This window comes from Pseudophryne corroboree, chromosome 5 (genome assembly GCF_028390025.1).
Source record: "Pseudophryne corroboree isolate aPseCor3 chromosome 5, aPseCor3.hap2, whole genome shotgun sequence".
Classification (NCBI taxonomy): Eukaryota; Metazoa; Chordata; class Amphibia; order Anura; family Myobatrachidae; genus Pseudophryne; species Pseudophryne corroboree.
Window position 1 is genome coordinate 775,670,639 of NC_086448.1, and position 22,749 is coordinate 775,693,387.

The window sequence follows — 22,749 nt, forward strand, 5'->3', positions numbered from 1 at the left end:
AATGTACGAGAACTTGAACGATTCTGCAGGAAACTCCATGTCCCGTTTCTTCCTCCTGCCTCTTTGGAGGAATCTCGGCTGGGACAAATGGGACAGCTCCATCCCTTACAACTGGAACACCCCGTGGTTCTACCTGGACGTGTCCAAGTTCGTGAGGGAACACCAACTGGAGGGAGTTAAACCTGACTTATGGAAATCAAAGACGATCTACAAGCTCATCAGAGCTAAAGACGATTTGGAGCCGATTCCGGGGCTCCCTTCAGCGACTGCCAAACAGGTCTGGGAGAATGTGGCCTCTAAAAGGCTCACAAACAGACACAAAGACCTGTCGTGGATGGCCATCCAGGGGGGCCTGCCCCTCCGGTCATTCATGCACTCCCGGAACCTGTGCAGGTACAGACATTGCCCCAGGTGCATCATACACGAGGAAACATCTATGCACCTGTTTTGGGACTGTGCCTGGGCCCAGTTGTTGTTGGACGCCCTGGAAAACGAACTGAAAAACTCTGTGCCGAGGAACTGTCTCACGTACTATTCGGTACTCTACGGACTATTCCCTGGCACCCACACCGTTGGGGCGATCCAGGAAGCCTGGCGCCTTATGAACTGTATGAAGGACGCTTCGTGGCTAGCCAGGAACCGCCTCATTCTGAGGAGGGAGAGGATGTCCATCCAGGACTGTTGCAGGCTGGTCCACAGCCTGCTCAGAGACTATTCCACCATGGACAGCCCTGAGGAAGAAGAGGACTAAACCCCCCCTTTTTCTGCCCCTCCCCCCTTGTCCGAACCGAAAATGAGACTTTGGGACCGTGGCCCCTGCCCCCTCACTCACAATGTCTGTTGTTTTATTGATGTCTTCTATTTATTGCCCTTCCCCTTATATGTGTCTGTCTTTCAATAAAGCTTCGGGCTTGTGATTCACCCTCCCTCACCCCCCTACCCTCCACACCCATAGCCTTATTTACTGTTGTGTTATTGTATCGTTTAATTGCATAGGGCAGCCTGAGAACTACAGTGTAGGCTACAGGCCCGCGCCGTAGTTCTTCGACTGCACTATACAGTCTGCATCTGTGCTGTGTTTTGGCCTGTGCTGCGACACGGCACTCATGTTTGTCAATGTTACCGTCTGTTTTTTGCAACTTTATACCAATAAAGACGCTTTTTCAATCAAAAATCTGCCATCATACTCCAACATCGCTTCTCGGCTTTTTGGCTCAGATCAAGGTTTATTGCCTTGGTCTGGGCCAGGGGGTTTGAGTTTGGGGGTCTTTCCGGGGGACTCCTGGGACGTCGAGGAGAGATCGCCTTTTGGATTTGCGGAAGAAGACGGGTGGAGAATCTACAGCATCATGGCTGCTCTGAAGAACTCTATACGCTTGTCAGTGCTGGATGGACGGAGAGAGATAAGTGATCTCAAATTTATTGTGGAGGAATTGCTGTTTAAATTGTGTGGTCTTGAAAAGGAGGACATTTATTGCATACAAGACTTTGCTCGGCAGGGATACTATGATGTGTCGTTAGGTAATAGTGCCAAGTGCATGAATACTTTTGAAATTTTGAGGACAAATGCCTTGCATCCCTCTATGGTGGGTATCATTCCCATGCCTTTATTCGCTGTGAACGAAATCCCTGTAACAGTGCATTTATATAATCCTTGGATGGATTTTGACCTTATTAAGGGTTTTTTGTACAGATACTGTATTTCTGTGAAAGGAGGAGACATGTTGTATAACTCTTTGGGCATTTTTAATGGCAAATTGAAATTTTGGGTAAGACTGAGACCAGATGGCAGATTCATTGGTGGGGTAACGCATCCCCCAGCCAATTTCTCTATTGGCGGAAATAGAGGGTATTTATTTTATCCGAATCAGCCTCAATTTTGCCGTAAATGTCATGAATATGGGCACACAAAAGAAAATTGTAAGAAAGGGAAAGTGTGCAGAAATTGTGGAAGAGAAGGGCATGAGGCAGGTGCATGTCCTAAAGCCAAAACCTGTGATATTTGTGGGGAACAAAACCATACGTGTAAGGGATGCCCACATTGGCAGAATTTAAAGCAACAAGAATGTGTGAGGAAAGAAATATTGAAAAAACAAAGGGAGGAAGTTGAAAAACAAGAGCAAAAAGAGCAGGAAGAAAACTCAGCTCCAAAACAAGCTGCTTCTCCGGGTAATGGTATGGAGGGGGTTAATGCACCTGAGGTGAGACAGAGTGAGGACTCACCTGCACAGGATCATGAATCATCGCAAACAGGTGCTGGTGAGACCACACAGATGACAGCAGTTCCAAGCACCAGCATGCTGGAAGTCCAAGGCACTGCAAATATTCAGGACTGTGAGAGTGTGGAGGGTTCTGAGGATGAAGAAGTGGATATTAGCTGGACTGATACTCAGGAGGAGGCTGCGGGAGGAGATGAAGAGGAGAGTGGCAATAAAAGATCAGTTGAAAGTAAAAGAGCTGCCAAAAAACCACGTATAGAGGATATTAGCAGCCCTGAATCAGTCCCGGTTTTCAGCCTCCTGGATGAAATGGATATCAGCAGCAGTCCTGGTGATAGCATAGGTTATTCACCTGCACGTGATTTAAATCTAGGATCCCTGTTCTCAGATGAAGGAGCAGCCAGAATTGGAGGACTGGCAAAATATGATAATGGCTGATTTTTGGTGTGCTAGATCCTGGACTTTATAAAATAGCATATGAGTGCTATCTCTGCTAAAGGCAGTTTGGGGATTATCTCCTTTAATGCAAGACAAATTAAGAATGCAGCTAGAAGAGTGGCAGTGTTGGAGGATATATGGGAGAATGGAGGGGATATAGTATGCCTGCAGGAGTGTGGGATAGTAGGGGAATTAAAGAGGAAGGAAGGAAAGTTTGAAAAGTGCTTTTGGTCTGGGTCTGGGGAGAATAAAAATGATGGTGTTGGCATATTAATTAAAAATAAGGGTATCAATGTGGAGAATTTTGTGGTGATAGAAGTGGGAAGGTGTGTTTTGGTGACGGTATGTTATAAGGGGTGGCGGGTTAGGATTATGAATATTTATGCACATGTGGATAAGAAGAAAAGGGGGGAATTATTTGATAAGATTAGGGTGTTTCTACCTGGGAGGATTCCGATAATTGTAGCAGGTGACTTTAATTGTTCAATTGATAAGGGGGTTGGGTTTGGTGAAGGGTGTAAAAAAATTGATGTTACAGGGAATGCTTTAAAGCAAATAGTTGCTGATTTTTCACTGTTGGACGTGGCAGGGGAATGTCTAAAGAAACCACTGCCGGTTACTTATTGGGCAGATAGCGGAAAGTCTGCATCCAGATTGGATTATTTGTTTGTATCAAAGGGAGTGGTGTGTAAGAAGTATGAGCAGAGAAAGACTGGATATTCGGATCATGAATGTATTAAGGGGACGATTGAGGGTGAGTATGATGGGACGTATGGGAAAAGCTTTTGGAAATTAAATCAAAAGTTGTTAGAGAATGAAGAGGTGAGAGAGGATTTTGGTCGGTGGTATGAAAGATGGGTGAGGAGGAAAGGGGAATTTGTAAATGTATTGTTTTGGTGGGACTGGGTAAAAAAGCAGTTTAAAAAGTTTTTCAGAAAATGGGGTTATAAGCTTGCGGGAAGGAGGAGAAGGTTGTATGATGAGGCAAATAAAAGATTGATCTATTTGTATAAAATGAAAGAGTTGGGTATGGATATGGATGATGAGATTGTATGTGAGAAAGAAGTGCTGAGGAAGTTTATGTATGAGAAGGGTAGAGAGATTGTGTTTAGAGCGAAAGTGGAGCGAATGGAAAAGGATGAGAAATGTTCAAGATTTTTCTTTAAAAAGGTATGTGAGGGGAAGAAAGATATGGTTGAGGTGGTGGATGGGAATGGATGTGTGAAGAAAGGGGAAAGTATGATAGGAGTGGCTGAGGATTTTTATAGGGAATTATATAAGAGGAGAAAGTGTGATGTCAGTATGGAAGAAGAGGTTTTGAGTGCATTGTGTAGTAAGGTGAATGAAGATGAAAGAGAAGGGTTGATGAGTGATATAGGTGAATGTGAGGTTAAGAGAGTGTTGAAGAGTGCAGGAAGGAATAAGACTCCAGGTTTGGATGGTTTGGTGGTTGAATTTTATTTGGTTATGTGGGAGGTAATTGGGAAGGATATGTTGGAAGTTTTTAAGTATATGTGGAGGGAAGGGTGTGTGTGTGAGTCTATGAAAGAAGGTGTGGTGGTGCTCATTTATAAAAAAGGGGAGAAAAGAGAGTTGAAGAATTGGAGACCTATAACTTTATTAAATACGGATTATAAGTTATATGCCAAATTGATTGCAAACAGAATGAGTGAGGTAGTAGAGCAAGTGGTATGTGAGGAGCAAGTGTGTGCTGTGCCTGGGAGACGAATGGGTGATAATTTATGTTTATTAAGAGATGTGATTGGAGACTGTATGAGAAGAGAGAGAAGATGTATGGTGCTTGCGTTGGATTTTGAGAAGGCGTATGATAGGGTTTCGCATGCTTTTATGTTTCGTGTGTTATTAAGGATGGGTTTTCCGGTTATGTTTGTAGAGAGAATCAGAAGTTTGTATGCGGGTGCAACAAGTAAGATTTTGGTGAATGGTTATGTGAGTAAGGATATCACGGTTGAGTCAGGTGTGAGACAGGGGTGTCCACTGTCCCCAATAGTATTTATTTGTGTGATTGAGCCACTGCTACGAATGATTATTAGGGATAAGGTGGTGAAGGGTTTTTTAATTCCAGGGAGTGGTGGTAGAATGTTAAAGGTGATGGGTTATATGGATGATGTGACACTGGTATGTGAGAGTAAAGCGGCACTGGCTAGGGCACGATTATTAATTGGCTTTTTCTGCGGTGCGTCGGCTTTCAAGGTAAATTGGGATAAAAGTAAATTCAAGTGTTTTGGGGATAGTGGTGTGGAGATTGAGGGGGTGGAATGTGTGAAAGGAGGTTTAAGAGTGCTTGGAGTCACGTTTGAAAGAGATTTAAAAGGTAATGAGTGTTGGAATGAATGTGGTCTGAAAGTGGCGAGAAAGTTAAATTTTTGGCGTTTGAGAGATTTGTCAATGTTAGGAAAAGTTTTGATTATAAAGAGTGTGATTTTGCCATTATTATTGTTTGTAGCAACTGTGTTTCCGATGAATGGGCGATGTATGCAGAAAATGAATAGAATGTTGTTTTTATTCTTTTGGGGGTGTAAAATGGAGAGACTGAGGAGAGAATATGTGATGAGAGATAGATATGCAGGTGGTGTTGGTTTTCCTAATTTAGAGATTTATTTGGGTGTAAATGGAGTGGCAAGTGTGTGTAGATTGATTGAGAAAGATAATATGGCTGCATGTATGTTAAAGTATCTGGCAGGTTGGATGTTGATGGGAGTGGGGTGGGAGAAAAGAGATTTATGTAAGCCTGTGGCTGATTTTTGTCCGAAGTGGTATGAAGGTGTTGAAGTATTCATGAGGAAATTTGATTTAATGGGGTTTAAAATGTGTGAGTTTAAGGAGAAAAAGAAGGTGGTTAGAATGTTGAAAAAGAAAGACAGTATATGTATGATTGAGTGTTTGAATGGTGTGGAGTCGAAAGAGGTGTGGAAGAAAATGAGTATAAATGGAGTGACAAATAGGCAGCGTGATATTGTTTGGATGTGTATGCATGATATTCTTCCGGTGCGTGTGGTGCAAAAGAGGAGAGATTTGGTAAGAATGGAGATATGTCCTAGAGAGCGTTGTGGAATGGATGAAACTGTTAATCATGTTTTTTGGAATTGTGGGTTTGGAAGGAAAGTTTGGAAGGGTTTGAGTGGAATATGTAAGGAAGTAGTGGGGGTTAGTATGGTGACTTGGAAGGTGGCATTGTTTGGATTAGGGGTGAGTGGTAAAGTGAATGAGAGATTGATGTGGGTAATAATGGCATGTGTAAGAGAGGTACTATGGGATGTAAGAAACTTGTATGTGTATAGAAATGAGGTGTTGTCGGTTAAGGATGCGATTAGGATGGTGTTGGGAAAATTATATGTCAGTTATTTATTGGATTGTAAAACCGGCAGTGGTTCAGATGCGGAAGGTTTTTGGAAAACAAAAAAATGGAAGCACCTGGTGATAGTTTAGTTTTGAGGGTGGGAAGGTGGTGGGTTGTATTGTTAAACTGATATTATGGAAAATTATTTTCTTGTGATGTATAAGAACAGATTTTGAGAAAAAGATAAATAAAAAAAGACAAAGACCATGAATGATGAGATGTTTTATAAAGTTATGACAAATTGTCATTTGAGGTGACTAGCTTTGGGTTAGTACTGAAACTTTTAAAACAAACCTGAATGGTTTAAAAAAAAAAAAAAAAAAAATCTGTTCTTATCAGTTCACGCTGACTGACGGTGCTACCTTGTTTCTTGGACCGACAATTGTCCTTCTCAGGGCTAAGCTGCACCCGGGCCGAGAAGCCAGAAAAATCGAAAGTCGAGACTGCGAGGAGAAGGAGAAGATTGCTTGAAGAGGGTGAAGATTTGCATCGCTCCCCAGCTACAGCAGAGGGTTAGACTTGTTTGCTCTGCCCTCTGGAGAAGATACCCTCCTCCGCCAGCAAGACTGCGTGGAGAAAAGGGACTTCGCCGGAGAAGCTCTGCAGCGCCCCCTACCTGCACTGGAGGGCTAGACTTGCTGGCTCTGCCCTCTGAAGCGACCGACCGCCTCTCCTCCTCTCGACGACAGCGCTGATCCTCCGCCCCGCCTTCTACGCCAAAGGAGCTGTGAGTATGGCCACCGCTGCCCCAGCCGCTGCTGTTCCAGCCCCCGCTGCTCCAGCCCCAGCTGCTCCAGCCTCTGCCTCCACTCCGGCCACCCTCGCCAAGAAGAGCCAGGCCAAGACGGCGAAAAAAACCGCCAAAGCCCCCACCGGATCGGCCGCACCCAGCGCCACAACCCCTGCAGCAACACCGCCAGCGGCACCCACCCAGGTGAGCACCAAGGACAAACCGACCCTGGAGCCATGGATGAGGCATACCGTAGTGATGAACCTGAAGGAGGTCGATGGACGGATGCCGGACATGACGGTGGAGACCTTTGGGAAGAAAATGATCCTGGACCAGGGCTTCTCGACCGCTGAAACCCTCAGCATCCAGAACTACCTGAAGGGGATCTTTTACATCACCTTCGCCTCCCTTGCCATCTGCAAGAGGTACTGGGAGGCAGTGAAATCAGCGAGACCCGAATCCCCTTTCTCCCGCTTTGTGGGCAACTGCCCCATTTCACGAGAGGAAAGGCGGGTGACGGTCTCAATGCGGAACCCACACACGCCCATCAAGGACATCGTCACCTTCCTCAGCCGATTCTGTGCCGTCAAGAGAGACCCCACAAGGGTTCTGGATGGGAACGGATTCTGGACTGGAAAGTGGGCGGTGATCGTCGTCCTGCAGAAGGACACCTCGTGCCCAGAAGGAGTCAAGCACCTACCACAGTGCTTCTCCCTGGGGGGATCTCAAGGACTTCTTCACTACGCCGACCAGCCACGCAACTGCAGGAAGTGCGGCGGGACGGGCCACGTGATGAAGGACTGCAAGGTCCCGGCCTGCAAGAATTGCCACATGGCCAGCCATGAGACCAAAGACTGCCCCACGAGGAAAACCTGCAACCTGTGCGGCAAGGTGGACCACGTCTACAGGGACTGCCCGAGTAGGACGAGAACCTACTCAGCTGTGGTGACCGGACGTGCCAACCCTGCCCTCAAGCTGCTGCCCTCTGCTACGCAGAAGGAAAAGAAACCGCAGGAGGGTAAGAAACCTGCCAAAACCACCCCCCTCCCATCCTCCCTCACCACCTCCCTCCCCACCTCCACCAGCCCACCCCCTGCGACAGTGACTCCCATCCCTACCACTGTCGCAACCCTCCCTGACCCCTCCTCCGACTCTCCTACCCAGCCCATTGTCTCTCCCAACCCAGCCACCCCTGCCCCACCTGACCTTTCTTCCCAGGAAGATTTCCCCCCCCTCCCCTCCCCTCTTACTCCAACTGCAGGTGCTGAGAAGACGAGGAACTGCAAGAGGAAGGAGCTCGACAGCCCGTCTGCGGACTCCGAATCCTCTAAGAAACTGGCGGTCGAGCTGATCCCGCTGGAAGAAGAAATGGAGGAGCTGGCGGAGGCAATCAGCAGGGAGGAGGAGGAGGAGCTGGATGCCAACGCCGTCGCCTTACTCGACCAGATACTGGGAGTCAACTCGCCGCTACCCGAACAGGGGAACCTGGCATCCGATGCCGAGGAAGCCCCGCCCGACGGAGTGGTAACGTAAATGTAGAACTGTTGCCTAACCTCTCTTTTTTCCCCAACTAATGGCGTCATTTTCTATTTTCACCATTAATGTGAGGAGTATTAAGGATAAGCTTAGAAGACAGTCTGTGTTTACTTTCTTAGATAGTCAGAAATGTGATGTGTACATGTTGCAGGAATGCTCTCTTCCTTTCTCCAAGTCCTACAAACATCTGGGCAGGCAGTGGTCTCACGGCGCCTCCTATTGGTCCGGTGGGGGCGAGTGTAAGTCTGCAGGGGTCGCCATACTTATTAGGGGGAGCCTCTTCACGCTAGATTCTGTTCAGGAGCTCGTCTGCGGCAGATTACTTGTCGTGGACGGCTCCTGGGCAGGTGAGCCTATCAGGCTTATCTGCGTGTACGCCCCCCCTTTCAAGAATGAGCGTTTGGAGCTTTTCCAGACCCTGCGACCGCAGCTCGCAACCACTAGGGCGGTAGTGATGGCAGGAGACTTCAACTGCACCATGGAAGAGGATGGACGCAGCACCAGCAACTCTACCAAGCTTGATGTGACGTCTAAACTGCTCATAGAAATGGTGACCGAAGCATCACTGCGGGACGCTATGGGCTCCATGGGGTCCGGCTCCGTGAATTATACATGGAGCCGCCCCGATGGCTCTGTGCGTTCCCGCATTGACTTTGTGTTTACCTCTAGAGCAGTGAAACAGACTAGGCATTCTATGATCCCCTGCTTCTTCTCAGACCACAGGGCCATTCTCCTCCAAGGAGTCCTGGGCAGCGGTTTCGCACCTGGCCCAGGCTCCTGGAAGTTGAATTGTGCCCTGCTGGAAAGAGAGGAGGTGCTGGCGGAGCTGAAGGATGCCTACATCACATGGAAAAATGACAAATGTTATTTTGATTGTATGAGTGACTGGTGGGAATATGCTAAGGCTAACATTCGCAATTTCTTTCAGGTTAAAGGGAGACAACAGGCGTGCGACCGAAAGAGGAACTTCAAGAGGCTGCAGAGACTTCTGCAGTCCCTGCTGGATCTCCAACGGTGCGGCTGGGACGTGAGAGACGAGCTGGATGAGACCAAAGGGGGCCTGAAAAGGCACTTTGAGGAGGAATCCAGACGTATCGTCTTCCGTTCCAAGGTGGAGAACCTTGAGAAGGACGAGAAGTGCAATTCTTTCTTTTTCAGGAAACTCCACTCTGGCCACACGCCCCTGACTGAGCTGCGAGATGAGACCGGCATCCCCAGACAGGGGAAGGAGGGCGTGATGAAAGTCGTCCGCGACTATTACAGCGACCTCTACTCCCCTAAGACCACAGACAGCGAGGAGGCGGATAAGTTCCTGTCAGGTATCACTAATTCTATTGATCCTGCAGGCAAAGCCACTCTGGATGCTCCCTTGGCGTTGGAGGAGTTGCACTCTGCCGCCAGATCCTTTAGGCAGGGCAGGACCCCGGGCAGTGATGGTCTCCCAGCAGAGCTCTATGTAGCGCTGTGGGACCTCATTGGACCGGACCTGCTCGAGCTGTACGGGGAGATGGTGGTGGAGGGCAAAATGCCCCCATCGCTGAGGGAGGGAATGATCACGATCTTGTATAAGCGCAAGGGGGAGAGATGTGAGCTGAAAAATTGGAGGCCCATCTCTCTCTTAAACGTGGACTACAAGATCCTCGCCAAGGTGCTCGCCAACAGGCTGAAGGCTGTCATCGGACAGATCATTCACCCGGACCAGACCTGCGCCATCCCTGGTCGCAGGATTGCAGACAGCCTCGCCCTCCTCAGAGACACGGTCCATTACATCAAGGATCGGAACGTTCACGCGGCCCTGGTCAGCCTTGACCAGGAGAAGGCCTTTGATCGTGTCTCACATGAGCTGATGGGCAGGGTTCTGCATAAATTTGGCCTCGGTAAAATGTTTTGTACGTATGTTAACCTGATGTACCTTGATATCCACAGCTCGGTGCTGGTGAACGGCTGGAAGACTGACCCCTTCTCCATCTTGTCTGGGGTCAGACAAGGCTGCCCTCTTTCACCTCTTCTTTTTGTTTGTGTTATAGAGCTCATGGCTGTATGCATCAGACGGAATCCAGAGATCAGAGGGATCGCCGCACCAGGTCGTGACCGACGAGAGGCCAAGTGTTCGCTGTACATGGATGATGTCACTGTCTTCTGCGCGGATCAACGTTCGGTGACAGCGCTCGTCCAGACCTGCGAGAACTTCGGCCGAGCCTCAGGGGCTAAAGTCAACTGCGGGAAGTCAGAGGCTATGCTCTTCGGAAAGTGGCACCTGTCATCCTCTGCACCATTTCCTTTTGCCATCAAGCCCGACTTCATCAAGATCTTGGGAGTCTGGTTCGGCGGCGAGGGTGCAGCCCTGAGATGTTGGGAAGAGAGACTGGCAACTGTTCGACAAAAGATTGGATTGTGGAGCCTCAGAGAACTTACCATCGAGGGGAAATCACTTGTGCTGCGCGACGAGATCCTTCCCGTTCTGCAGTACACCGCGCAGGCCTGGCCACCTCTGGCAACCGTCTGCAGGGCCATCACAAGGGCAGTGTTTCACTTCATCTGGGGCTCCAAGATGGACAGAGTAAAGCGTGCAGTTATGTACAAGGAGCCCCTCAAGGGTGGAAAGGGTATCCCTGATATCCCCACCATGCTTCGAGCCTTCTTCGTCTGTAACTGCATCCGAAGGACAATGTACGAGAACTTGAACGATTCTGCAGGAAACTCCATGTCCTGTTTCTTCCTCCTGCCTCTTTGGAGGAACCTCGGCTGGGACAAATGGGACAGCTCCATCCCTTACAACTGGAACACTCCGTGGTACTACCTGGACGTGTCCAAGTTCGTGAGGGAACACCAACTGGAGGGAGTTAAACCTGACTTATGGAAGCCGAAGACCATCTACAAGCTCATCAGAGCTAAAGACGATTTGGAGCCGATTCCGGGGCTCCCTTCAGCGACTGCCAAACAGGTCTGGGAGAATGTGGCCTCCAAAAGGCTCACAAACAGACACAAAGACCTGTCGTGGATGGCCATCCAAGGGGGCTTGCCCCTCCGGTCATTCATGCACTCCCGGAACCTGTGCAGGTACAGACATTGCCCCAGGTGCATCATAAATGAGGAAACATCTATGCACCTGTTTTGGGACTGTGCCTGGGCCCAGTTGTTGTTGGACGCCCAGGAAAACGAACTGAAAAACTCTGTGCCAAGGAACTGTCTTACGTACCATTCGGTACTCTACGGACTATTCCCTGGCACCCACACCGTTGGGGCGATCCAGGAAGCCTGGCGCCTTATGAACTGTATTAAGGACGCTTCGTGGCTTGCCAGGAACCGCCTCATTCTGAGGAGGGAGAGGATGTCCATCCAGGACTGTTGCAGGCTGGTCCACAGCCTGCTCAGAGACTATTCCACCATGGACAGCCCTGAGGAAGAAGAGGACTAAAGCCCCCCTTTTTCTGCCCCTCTCCCCTTGTCCGAACCGAAAATGAGACTTTGGGACCGTGGCCCCTGCCCCCTCACTCACAATGTCTGTTGTTTTATTGATGTCTTCTATTTATTGCCCTTCCCCTTATGTGTCTGTCCTTCAATAAAGCTTCGGGCTTGTGATTCACCCTCCCTCACCCCCCTACCCTCCACACCCATAGCCTTATTTACTGTTGTGTTATTGTATCGTTTAATTGCATAGTGCAGCCTGAGAACTACAGTGTAGGCTACAGGCCCGCGCCGTGGTTCTTCGACTGCACTATACAGTCTGCATCTGTGCTGTGTTTTGGCCTGTGCTGCGACACGGCACTTATGTTTGTCAATGTTACCGTCTGTTTTTTGCAACTTTATACCAATAAAGACGCTTTTTCAATCAAAAATCTGCCATCATACTCCACCATCAGGTGATGGCTCCAAGTCCCCCTCCCTACCTTTTTTTTTTTTTTTTTTTAAATCTTCCCTTTGGAAGACCAGGGTTGGGGAAAAAATAATAAATCGTTAAAAAAATGAAAATGGGTTTCTCACTTAAACAGCTTTTACTTTTATTAGGGTGTTCATTCAGTGTTGCTACATATTGCTTTATTGGCTCAGAGTCCATGAGGGGAGACATTGCATTCTATACAGGAGGCCGGGTTAGGGTTGGACTTGCCCTCAGGTGTACAGGGGAAACCCGCAGTGGGGCCCACCCTAGACTCTTGGGATCAGGTTCCAGACTGTGAACTTACATTATACATATGTTACATTATACTGCAGATGACTATGGTGTATTTTCTACTATACTATATAGCAGTGGTTCTCACACTGTGTGCATGGCACCCTGGGGTGTCTTGGGACACTTGCAGGGGTGCCTTGGATTAGTGGTCCATGACCAATTAAAATTATTTATGGTCAATGTCATAGGCAAACCAGTGCTGGTGGCTGTCAATCATAAAATATGTGGACAAACAGAAGCAAATCTTGTCCTTCACCACACATTGGAACCTGAGGATGACATATAAACACAATTTACTTAATGTAATATTTCTGTCTACATTTCTCAATAAGAAACTTTTGGCCAAGGGGTGCCGTAAATTTTTTTTTAAATTCTAATACTCTAGGGCGCCGGGATTCAAAAAAGTTTGAACCACTGCTCTATAGAATTTACTATATATATTTATCAAGAGGCTCATAACATGCATTCTCTAATTGTAACAGCAGATAAGAACCACTTGGCGGCTCAGTTAGTCTGCCCATGTACACACTAGGTGGTACGTTTTTGTTGGGAGACAACCTACCAGGAAACTGGAATACCATTATGTATAAATTCCACACACTGAGGTCCATGGTGGGAATTGAACCTATGACCTTAGTGCCTCAGGGATGCAAGGCAGCAACACTAACTATTACACCATCTGTACTGTGATAACTATGCCCACACTTAAGCATGGGCCACTGCCACTGCCACTGCATTCAGCCGGTGGGCCTTTCATTCCCTAGTCCAACACTGGGGAGGCTCATTACATTATATACTATAAAGGGGAACATGAGGAGAATATACAAACTCCACACAGTTAGGACCATGGTGGGAATCAGTGCTGTGAGGCAGTAATGATAACCATTTCATTATCCACACCGCCATACTGTATATGTATGTTTGAATATATATAAGCAGTTTGTGTGTGTGTATGTATATATATATATATATATATATATATATATACATGTGTGTATATATATATATATATATATATATATATATACATGTATATATATATATATGTATAATATATATATGTATATATATACTTTATCATACTGCATTACATTCAACATAATTTGCATATGCAAATTAGTTTACCCATAATGCATTGTGATTTTAAATGATACAATGCTTGCACTTTATTTATGCGTAATTGACATACAGAAATCAAGAAATATTGATTAGCATATAGTAAGCATTATAAATGAATAAAGTATATATATATTGTATATATAAAAAACAATTTAGAAAACGGGACCAAACTCTCCATAACCCTTAATGTTCATGATATAAAGTGACATATAAGGAGACTGAAAACCATTATCATATTGGGGAGGGTGTGTGGCTGTTAAGATGAACATCTGCCATCATACTCCAACATCGCTTCTCGGCCTTTTGGCTAAGATCAAGTGAAGTATCTGTTCTTATCAGTGGAGAAAAACCGGCCGGTCATCCCTACTTCATGGGGGGAGCGTGAACTCCCCATGTTGTGTGGGTGGCACGGTTTGGTGGAGATCCCTACTGCATAGGGGAATAATTCAACCCTATGTGGTACAGGGAGCCACCCGGTGAAGTACCTGCGGTAGAGAAACATGGGGTGGAGTACCTGTTCTTACACTAGGAGCGTGAGAGGTTTCTAGATGTGGAATGGAGAAACACCCTGTGGAGTACCGTGTCGGGGTGAGGAAGGCTCCGGTCGAGGATGGAGAAAAACCAGGCTCAGTTCCCTACAGCGTTACGGCTATTTTCCTGCGACTGTTAGGGTAAATGGCCTGGTCTAGTACCCACCCTTGACGGGGGCTGGCGAGTCTCCTAGTCGGGATGGGAGGACCGCCGGGCTTAGTACCCCTACCTCGTAAGGTGTAGTAAGCCTTACGATGGATAGGGAACGGCCCGGGGTGTCACCCACTCTCGTACTGGGGGTTCACCCTGGCATAGAGCAGTACGAAACTTGGTCCGGCTGAGAGGCCGGGAGCTGCTTAGAAGCCCGGGGTGACATGTGCCCTTGGGGTGAAAACCCCAAGGGTGCCTTAACCTGCACTGGTCCTAACCTTTGCACTTTAAGAGCACTTGCACAGTCACTTCTTCCCAACTTCTGGAGCACCACATCCTTTGCCCTGGCCTTTTGGCTAGGGCAAGGATAATTTTTTACCCCCCCCCCGGCCTTCTGGCTGGGGTTTATTTATTTATTTATGCCCACATATGAGTTTTTGCACTTGCACCTGCACTTGCACAAACTTTAGCACTTTTATTCGTTTTTTGTAGTTTGTAGTGTGTCACGGTCACGTTTTTCGTTTGGGGTTAAGGTGAGACCCTTATGGGCCGCCCTCTCCTCTAAAGTTGCTGAGGTCCTCTCCACGGGGGGAGGACCAGACGCAGTTATCGGTCCCCAGGGGGACGCTTCGGCTAACCTTGGGGACACCCGAGGGTTCCCCTGCGCTTTGGCAAAGGGGGACCCACAGTCCTTTTTTTCCCTCAGGGCCTTTTGGCTCTGAGGGTTAGAGGAGTAACGGGGCCCTTCTCCTTTGGGAGAGGGTCCAAGTACCTATGCCCCCAGCACGTTTGGTCACAGACACTGGGTGATGAAGCACCGCACCTCGGGCTTCAATTAAAAAAAAAAAACAAAAAAAAAAATCTGTTCTTATCAGTGGAGAAAAACCGGGCCGGTTATCCCTTTTCCTCATGGGGGAGTAGCAGCCTGGTGAAGTATCTACTGTAGAGAAACACAGGGTGGAGTACCTGTTCTTACACTAGGAGCGTGAGAGGTTCCTAGATGTGGAATGGAGAAACACCCTGTGGAGTATCTAGCCGGGGTGTGGCGGGCCCCTGGTTGAGAGTGGAGAAAAACCGGGCTGAGTATTCCTATCTTCTAAGGGCCCAAAGCACCATTATGTTGTTTAGGAACAGCCTGGTCTAGTACCTACTCTTACTGGGGGTTGACCCTGGGATAGGAGCAGTACGAAGCTTGGTCTGGCTGAGAGGCCGGGGGGCTGCTTAGAAGCCCGAGGTGACATGTGCCCTTGGGGTGAAAACCCTAAGGGTGCCTTAACTTGCACTGGCCCTTAAACCTTTGCACTTTAAGAGCACTTGCACAGTCACTTCCCCCAACTTCTGTTGCACCACATCCTTTGCCCTGGCCTTTTGGCTAGGGCAAGGATAATTTTTTAACCCCCCCCGGCCTTCTGGCTTGGGTTTATTTATTTATTTATGCCCACATTTGAGTTTTTGCACTTGCACCTGCACTTGCACAAACTTTAGCACTTATATTTGTTTTTCGTAGTGTGTAGTGTGTCACGTTCACGTTTTTCGTTTGGGGTTAAGGTGAGACCCTTATGGGCCGCCCTCTCCTCTAAAGTTGCTGAGGTCCTCTCCACGGGGGGAGGACCAGACGCAGTTATCGGTCCCCAGGGGGACGCTTCGGCCAACCCTGGGGACATCCGAGGGTTCCCCTGCGCTTTGGCAAAGGGGGACCCACAGTCCCTTTTTTCCCTCAGGGCCTTTTGGCTCTGAGGGTTAGAGGAGTAACGGGGCCCTTCTCCTTTGGGAGAGGGTCCAAGAACCTTCGCCCCCAGCACGTTTGGTCACAGACACTGGGTGATGAAGCACCGCACCTCGGGCTTCAATAAAAAAAAAAAAAAAAAATCTGCCATCATACTCCACCATCAGGTGATGGCTCCAAGTCCCCCTCCCTACCTTTTTTTTTTTTTTGTTTTAAATCTTCCCTTTGGAAGATTTTTTTTTTTGTTTTAAATCTTCCCTTTGGAAGACCAGGGTTGGGGAAAAAATAATAAATCGTTAAAAAATGAAAATGCGTTTCTCACTTAAACAGCTTTTACTTTTATTAGGGTGTTCATTCAGTGTTGCTACATATTGCTTTATTGGCTCAGAGTCCATGAGGGGAGACATTGCATTCTATACAGGAGGCCGGGTTAGGGTTGGACTTGCCCTCAGGTGTACAGGGGAAACCCGCAGTGGGGCCCACCCTAGACTCTTGGGATCAGGTTCCAGACTGTGAACTTACATTATACATATGTTACATTATACTGCAGATGACTATGGTGTATTTTCTACTATACTATATAGCAGTGGTTCTCACACTGTGTGCATGGCACCCTGGGGTGTCTTGGGACACTTGCAGGGGTGCCTTGGATTAGTGGTCCATGACCAATTAAAATTATTTATGGTCAATGTCATAGGCAAACCAGTGCTGGTGGCTGTCAATCATAAAATATGTGGACAAACAGAAGCAAATCTTGTCCTTCACCACACATTGGAACCTGAGGATGACATATAAACACAATTTACTTAATGTAATATTTCTGTCTACATTTCTCAATAAGAAACTTTTGGCCAAGGGGTGCCGTAAATTTTTTTTAAAATTCTAATACTCTAGGGCGCCGGGATTCAAAAAAGTTTGTGAACCACTGCTCTATAGAATTTACTATATATATTTATCAAGAGGCTCATAACATGCATTCTCTAATTGTAACAGCAGATAAGAACCACTTGGCGGCTGAGTTAGTCTGCCCATGTACACACTAGGTGCTACGTTTTTGTTGGGAGACAACCTACCAGGAAACTGGAATACCATTATGTATAAATTCCACACACTGAGGTCCATGGTGGGAATTGAACCTATGACCTTAGTGCCTCAGGGATGCAAGGCAGCAACACTAACTATTACACCATCTGTACTGTGATAACTATGCCCACACTTAAGCATGGGCCACTGCCACTGCCACTGCATTCTGCCGGTGGGCCTTTCATTCCCTAGTCCAACACTGGGGAGGCTCATTACATTATATACTATAAAGGGGAACATGAGGAGAATATACAAACTCCACACAGTTAGGACCATGGTGGGAATCAGTGCTGTGAGGCAGTAATGATAACCATTTCATTATCCACACCGTCATACTGTATATGTATGTTTGAATATATATAAGCAGTGTGTGTGTGTGTGTGTGTGTGTGTGTGTGTGTGTGTGTGTGTGTGTGTGTATATATATATAGAAATATATATATATATATACATGTATATATATATGTATAATATATATGTATATTTATATACTTTATCATACTGCATTACATTCAACATAATTTGCATATGCAAATTAGTTTACCCATAATGCATTGTGATTTTAAATGATACAATGCTTGCACTTTATTTATGCGTAATTGACATACAGAAATCAAGAAATATTGATTAGCATATAGTAAGCATTATAAATGAATAAAGTATATATATATTGTATATATAAAAAACAATTTAGAAAAAGGGACCAAACTCTCCATAACCCTTAATGTTCATGATATAAAGTGACATATAAGGAGACTGAAAACCATTGTCATATTGGGGAGGGTGTGTGGCTGTTAAGATGAACATCTGCCGTCATACTCCACCATCAGGTGATGGCTCCAAGTCCCCCTCCCTACCTTTTTTTTTGTTTGTTTTAAATCTTCCCTTTGGAAGATTTTTTTTTTGTTTTAAATCTTCCCTTTGGAAGACCAGGGTTGGGGAAAAAATAATAAATCGTAAAAAAATGAAAATGCGTTTCTCACTTAAACAGCTTTTACTTTTATTAGGGTGTTCATTCAGTGTTGCTACATATTGCTTTATTGGCTCAGAGTCCATGAGGGGAGACATTGCATTCTATACAGGAGGCCGGGTTAGGGTTGGACTTGCCCTCAGGTGTACAGGGGAAACCCGCAGTGGGGCCCACCCTAGACTCTTGGGATCAGGTACCAGACTGTGAACTTACATTATACATATGTTACATTATACTGCAGATGACTATGGTGTATTTTCTACTATACTATATAGCAGTGGTTCTCACACTGTGTGCATGGCACCCTGGGGTGTCTTGGGACACTTGCAGGGGTGCCTTGGATTAGTGGTCCATGACCAATTAAAATTATTTATGGTCAATGTCATAGGCAAACCAGTGCTGGTGGCTGTCAATCATAAAATATGTGGACAAACAGAAGCAAATCTTGTCCTTCACCACACATTGGAACCTGAGGATGACATATAAACACAATTTACTTAATGTAATATTTCTGTCTACATTTCTCAATAAGAAACTTTTGGCCAAGGGGTGCCGTAAAATTTTTAAAAAATTCTAATACTCTAGGGCGCCGGGATTCAAAAAAGTTTGTGAACCACTGCTCTATAGAATTTACTATATATATTTATCAAGAGGCTCATAACATGCATTCTCTAATTGTAACAGCAGATAAGAACCACTTGGCGGCTCAGTTAGTCTGCCCATGTACACACTAGGTGCTACGTTTTTGTTGGGAGACAACCTACCAGGAAACTGGAATACCCATGGAAGAGCATTATGTATAAATTCCACACACTGAGGTCCATGGTGGGAATTGAACTTATGACCTTAGTGCCTCAGGGATGCAAGGCAGCAACACTAACCATTACACCATCTGTACTGTGATAACTATGCCCACACTTAAGCATGGGCCACTGCCACTGCATTCAGCCGGTGGGCCTTTCATTCCCTAGTCCAACACTGGGGAGGCTCATTACATTATATACTATAAAGGGGAACATGAGGAGAACATACAAACTCCACACAGTTAGGACCATGGTGGGAATCAGTGCTGTGAGGCAGTAATGATAACCATTTCATTATCCACACCGCCATACTGTATATGTATGTTTGAATATATATAAGCAGTTTGTGTGTGTGTGTGTGTGTGTGTGTGTGTGTATATATATATAGAAATATATATATATACATGTATATATATATATATATATATATATATGTATAAATAAGAATTTACTTACCGATAATTCTATTTCTCGTAGTCCGTAGTGGATGCTGGGACTTCCGTAAGGACCAGGGGGAATAGCGGCTCCGCAGGAGACTGGGCACAAAGTAAAAGCTTTAGGACTAGCTGGTGTGCACTGGCTCCTCCCCCCATGACCCTCCTCCAAGCCTCAGTTAGGATACTGTGCCCGGACGAGCGTACACAATAAGGAAGGATTTTGAATCCCGGGTAAGACTCATACCAGCCACACCAATCACACCGTACAACCTGTGATCTGAACCCAGTTAACAGTATGATAAAACTTAGGAGCCTCTAAAAAGATGGCTCACAGCAATAAACAACCCGATTTTTTGTAACAATAACTATATACAAGTATTGCAGACAATCCGCACTTGGGATGGGCGCCCAACATCCACTACGGACTACGAGAAATAGAATTATCGGTAAGTAAATTCTTATTTTCTCTGACGTCCTAGTGGATGCTGGGACTTCCGTAAGGACCATGGGGATTATACCAAAGCTCCCAAACGGGCGGGAGAGTGCGGATGACTCTGCAGCACCGAATGAGAGAACTCCAGGTCCTCCTCAGCCAGGGTATCGAATTTGTAAAATTTTGCAAACGTGTTTGCCCCTGACCAAGTAGCTGCTCGGCAAAGTTGTAAAGCCGAGACCCCTCGGGCAGCCGCCCAAGATGAGCCCACTTTCCTTGTGGAATGGGCTTTAACAGATTTTGGCTGTGGCAGTCCTGCCACAGAATGTGCAAGCTGAATTGTACTACAAATCCAACGAGCAATCGTCTGCTTAGAAGCAGGAGCACCCAGCTTGTTGGGTGCATACAGGATAAACAGCGAGTCAGATTTTCTGACTCCAGCCGTCCTGGAAACATATATTTTCAGGGCCCTGACTACGTCCAGTAACTTGGAGTCCTCCAAGTCCCTAGTAGCCGCAGGTACCACCAGGGCCGAAACTAGGGGGGGGCTAGGGGGGCAGGCGACCTGGGCGCCAGATTGGAGGGGGCGCCGAGACCCCCTAACACCCGCCGCGGCACTTACTTTTAAAAACCCCCTTCTCCCGAGTGCCCAGCTCGGGGGGCGGGGTTTCGCGGAATGACGCGATTGCGTCGTGACGTCACGGCGCAAACGCGTCATTCCACGAAACTCCGCCGGAGGAGGGAGAAGGGGGAGCCCGGAGCCGCGCAGACGAGGAGGGAGAGGCGGATGAAGAGCGGCGAGAACCGCTTCAAATGTAAGTCAGCCCCTCTCCCTTCCTCTCTCTCTCTCTCCCTCCACCACCTGTCGCAATGTGTAAAATGGGGACCTGTGCCTGCCGCTATGTGTAAAATGGGGACCTGTGCCTGCCGCTATGTGTAAAATGGGGACCTGTGCCTGCCGCTATGTGTAAAATGGGGACACTTGCCAGCGTACTGTGTAAAATGGGGACCTGTGCCTGCCGCTATGTGTAAAATGGGGACACTTGCCAGCGTACTGTGTAAAATGGGGACCTGTGCCTGCCGCAATGTGTAAAATGGGGACACTTGCCAGCGTACTGTGTAAAATGGGGACCTGTGCCTGCCGCTATGTGTAAAATGGGGACACTTGCCAGCGTACTGTGTAAAATGGGGACCTGTGCCTGCCGCAATGTGTAAAATGGGGACACTTGCCAGCGTACTGTGTAAAATGGGGACCTGTGCCTGCCGCTATGTGTAAAATGGGGACACTTGCCAGCGTACTGTGTAAAATGGGGACCTGTGCCTGCCGCAATGTGTAAAATGGGGACACTTGCCAGCGTACTGTGTAAAATGGGGACCTGTGCCTGCCGCTATGTGTAAAATGGGGACACTTGCCAGCGTACTGTGTAAAATGGGGACCTGTGCCTGCCGCAATGTGTAAAATGGGGACACTTGCCAGCGTACTGTGTAAAATGGGGACCTGTGCCTGCCGCAATGTGTAAAATGGGGACACTTGCCAGCGTACTGTGTAAAATGGGGACCTGTGCCTGCCGCAATGTGTAAAATGGGGACACTTGCCAGCGTACTGTGTAAAATGGGGACCTGTGCCTGCCGCTATGTGTAAAATGGGGACACTTGCCAGCGTACTGTGTAAAATGGGGACCTGTGCCTGCCGCAATGTGTAAAATGGGGACACTTGCCAGCGTACTGTGTAAAATGGGGACCTGTGCCTGCCGCTATGTGTAAAATGGGGACACTTGCCAGCGTACTGTGTAAAATGGGGACCTGTGCCTGCCGCAATGTGTAAAATGGGGACCTGTGCCTGCCGCAATGTGTAAAATGGGGACACTTGCCAGCGTACTGTGTAAAATGGGGACCTGTGCCTGCCGCTATGTGTAAAATGGGGACACTTGCCAGCGTACTGTGTAAAATGGGGACCTGTGCCTGCCGCAATGTGTAAAATGGGGACACTTTTTCCTGCCGCAATGTGTAAAATGGGGACACTTTTTCCTGCCGCAATGTGTAAAATGGGGACACCTGTCTGCCGCAATGTGTAAAATGGGGAATGGGGACACTTGCCTGTCGTACTGTGTAAAATGGGGACACTTTTTCCTGGATATGAAATTTATGTTAGAAAAGGCAGTTTCTCAGGTAAAAAAGTTCTGAAAGAGATATATATATATATATATATATATATATAATATTTTTATTCATTTATTTTTTATTTTTTTTATTTTTTTTTATTATTTTTATTTATTTCTTGTAAAATATTTTTTTTTTTTTGCGGGGGGGGGGGGGGGGGGGAGGGGGGTGTCAAATGACTACCTTGCCCCGGGTGACAAAAATCCTAGTTTCGGCCCTGGTACCACAATAGGTTGGTTCATGTGAAACGCTGAAACCACCTTAGGGAGAAATTGAGGACGAGTCCTCAATTCTGCCCTGTCTGAATGAAAAATTAGGTAAGGGCTTTTATATGATAAAGCCGCCAATTCTGAGACACGCCTGGCTGAAGCCAGGGCTAACAGCATTACCACTTTCCATGTGAGATATTTCAAGTCCACAGTGGTGAGTGGTTCAAACCAATGTGATTTTAGGAACCCTAAAACTACATTGTGATCCCAAGGTGCCACTGGTGGCACAAAAGGAGGCTGTATATGCAGTACCCCCTTGACAAACGTCTGAACTTCAGGCACTGAAGCCAGTTCTTTCTGGAAGAAGATCGACAGGGACGAAATTTGAACCTTAATGGATCCTAATTTTAGGCCCATAGACAGTCCTGCTTGCAGGAAATGTAAGAAACGACCCAGTTGAAATTCCTCTGTGGGGGCCTTCTTGGCCTCACACCACGCAACATATTTTCGCCAAATGCGGTGATAATGTTTCGCGGTTACATCCTTCCTGGCTTTGATCAGGGTAGGGATGACTTCATCTGGAATGCCTTTTTCCATAAGGATCCGGCGTTCAACCGCCATGCCGTCAAACGCAGCCGCGGTATGTCTTGGAACAGACAAGGTCCCTGCTGGAG

At 47.0% G+C, this 22,749-nt stretch overlaps 1 pseudogene; it reads left to right on the forward strand.

Annotated features, from left to right (window-relative positions):
- Nucleotides 1-13,861: 13,861 nt before the first annotated feature.
- LOC134931210 (U2 spliceosomal RNA) lies at nt 13,862-13,966 on the forward strand (annotated as a pseudogene).
- The last annotated feature ends 8,783 nt before the right edge of the window (nt 13,967-22,749 follow it).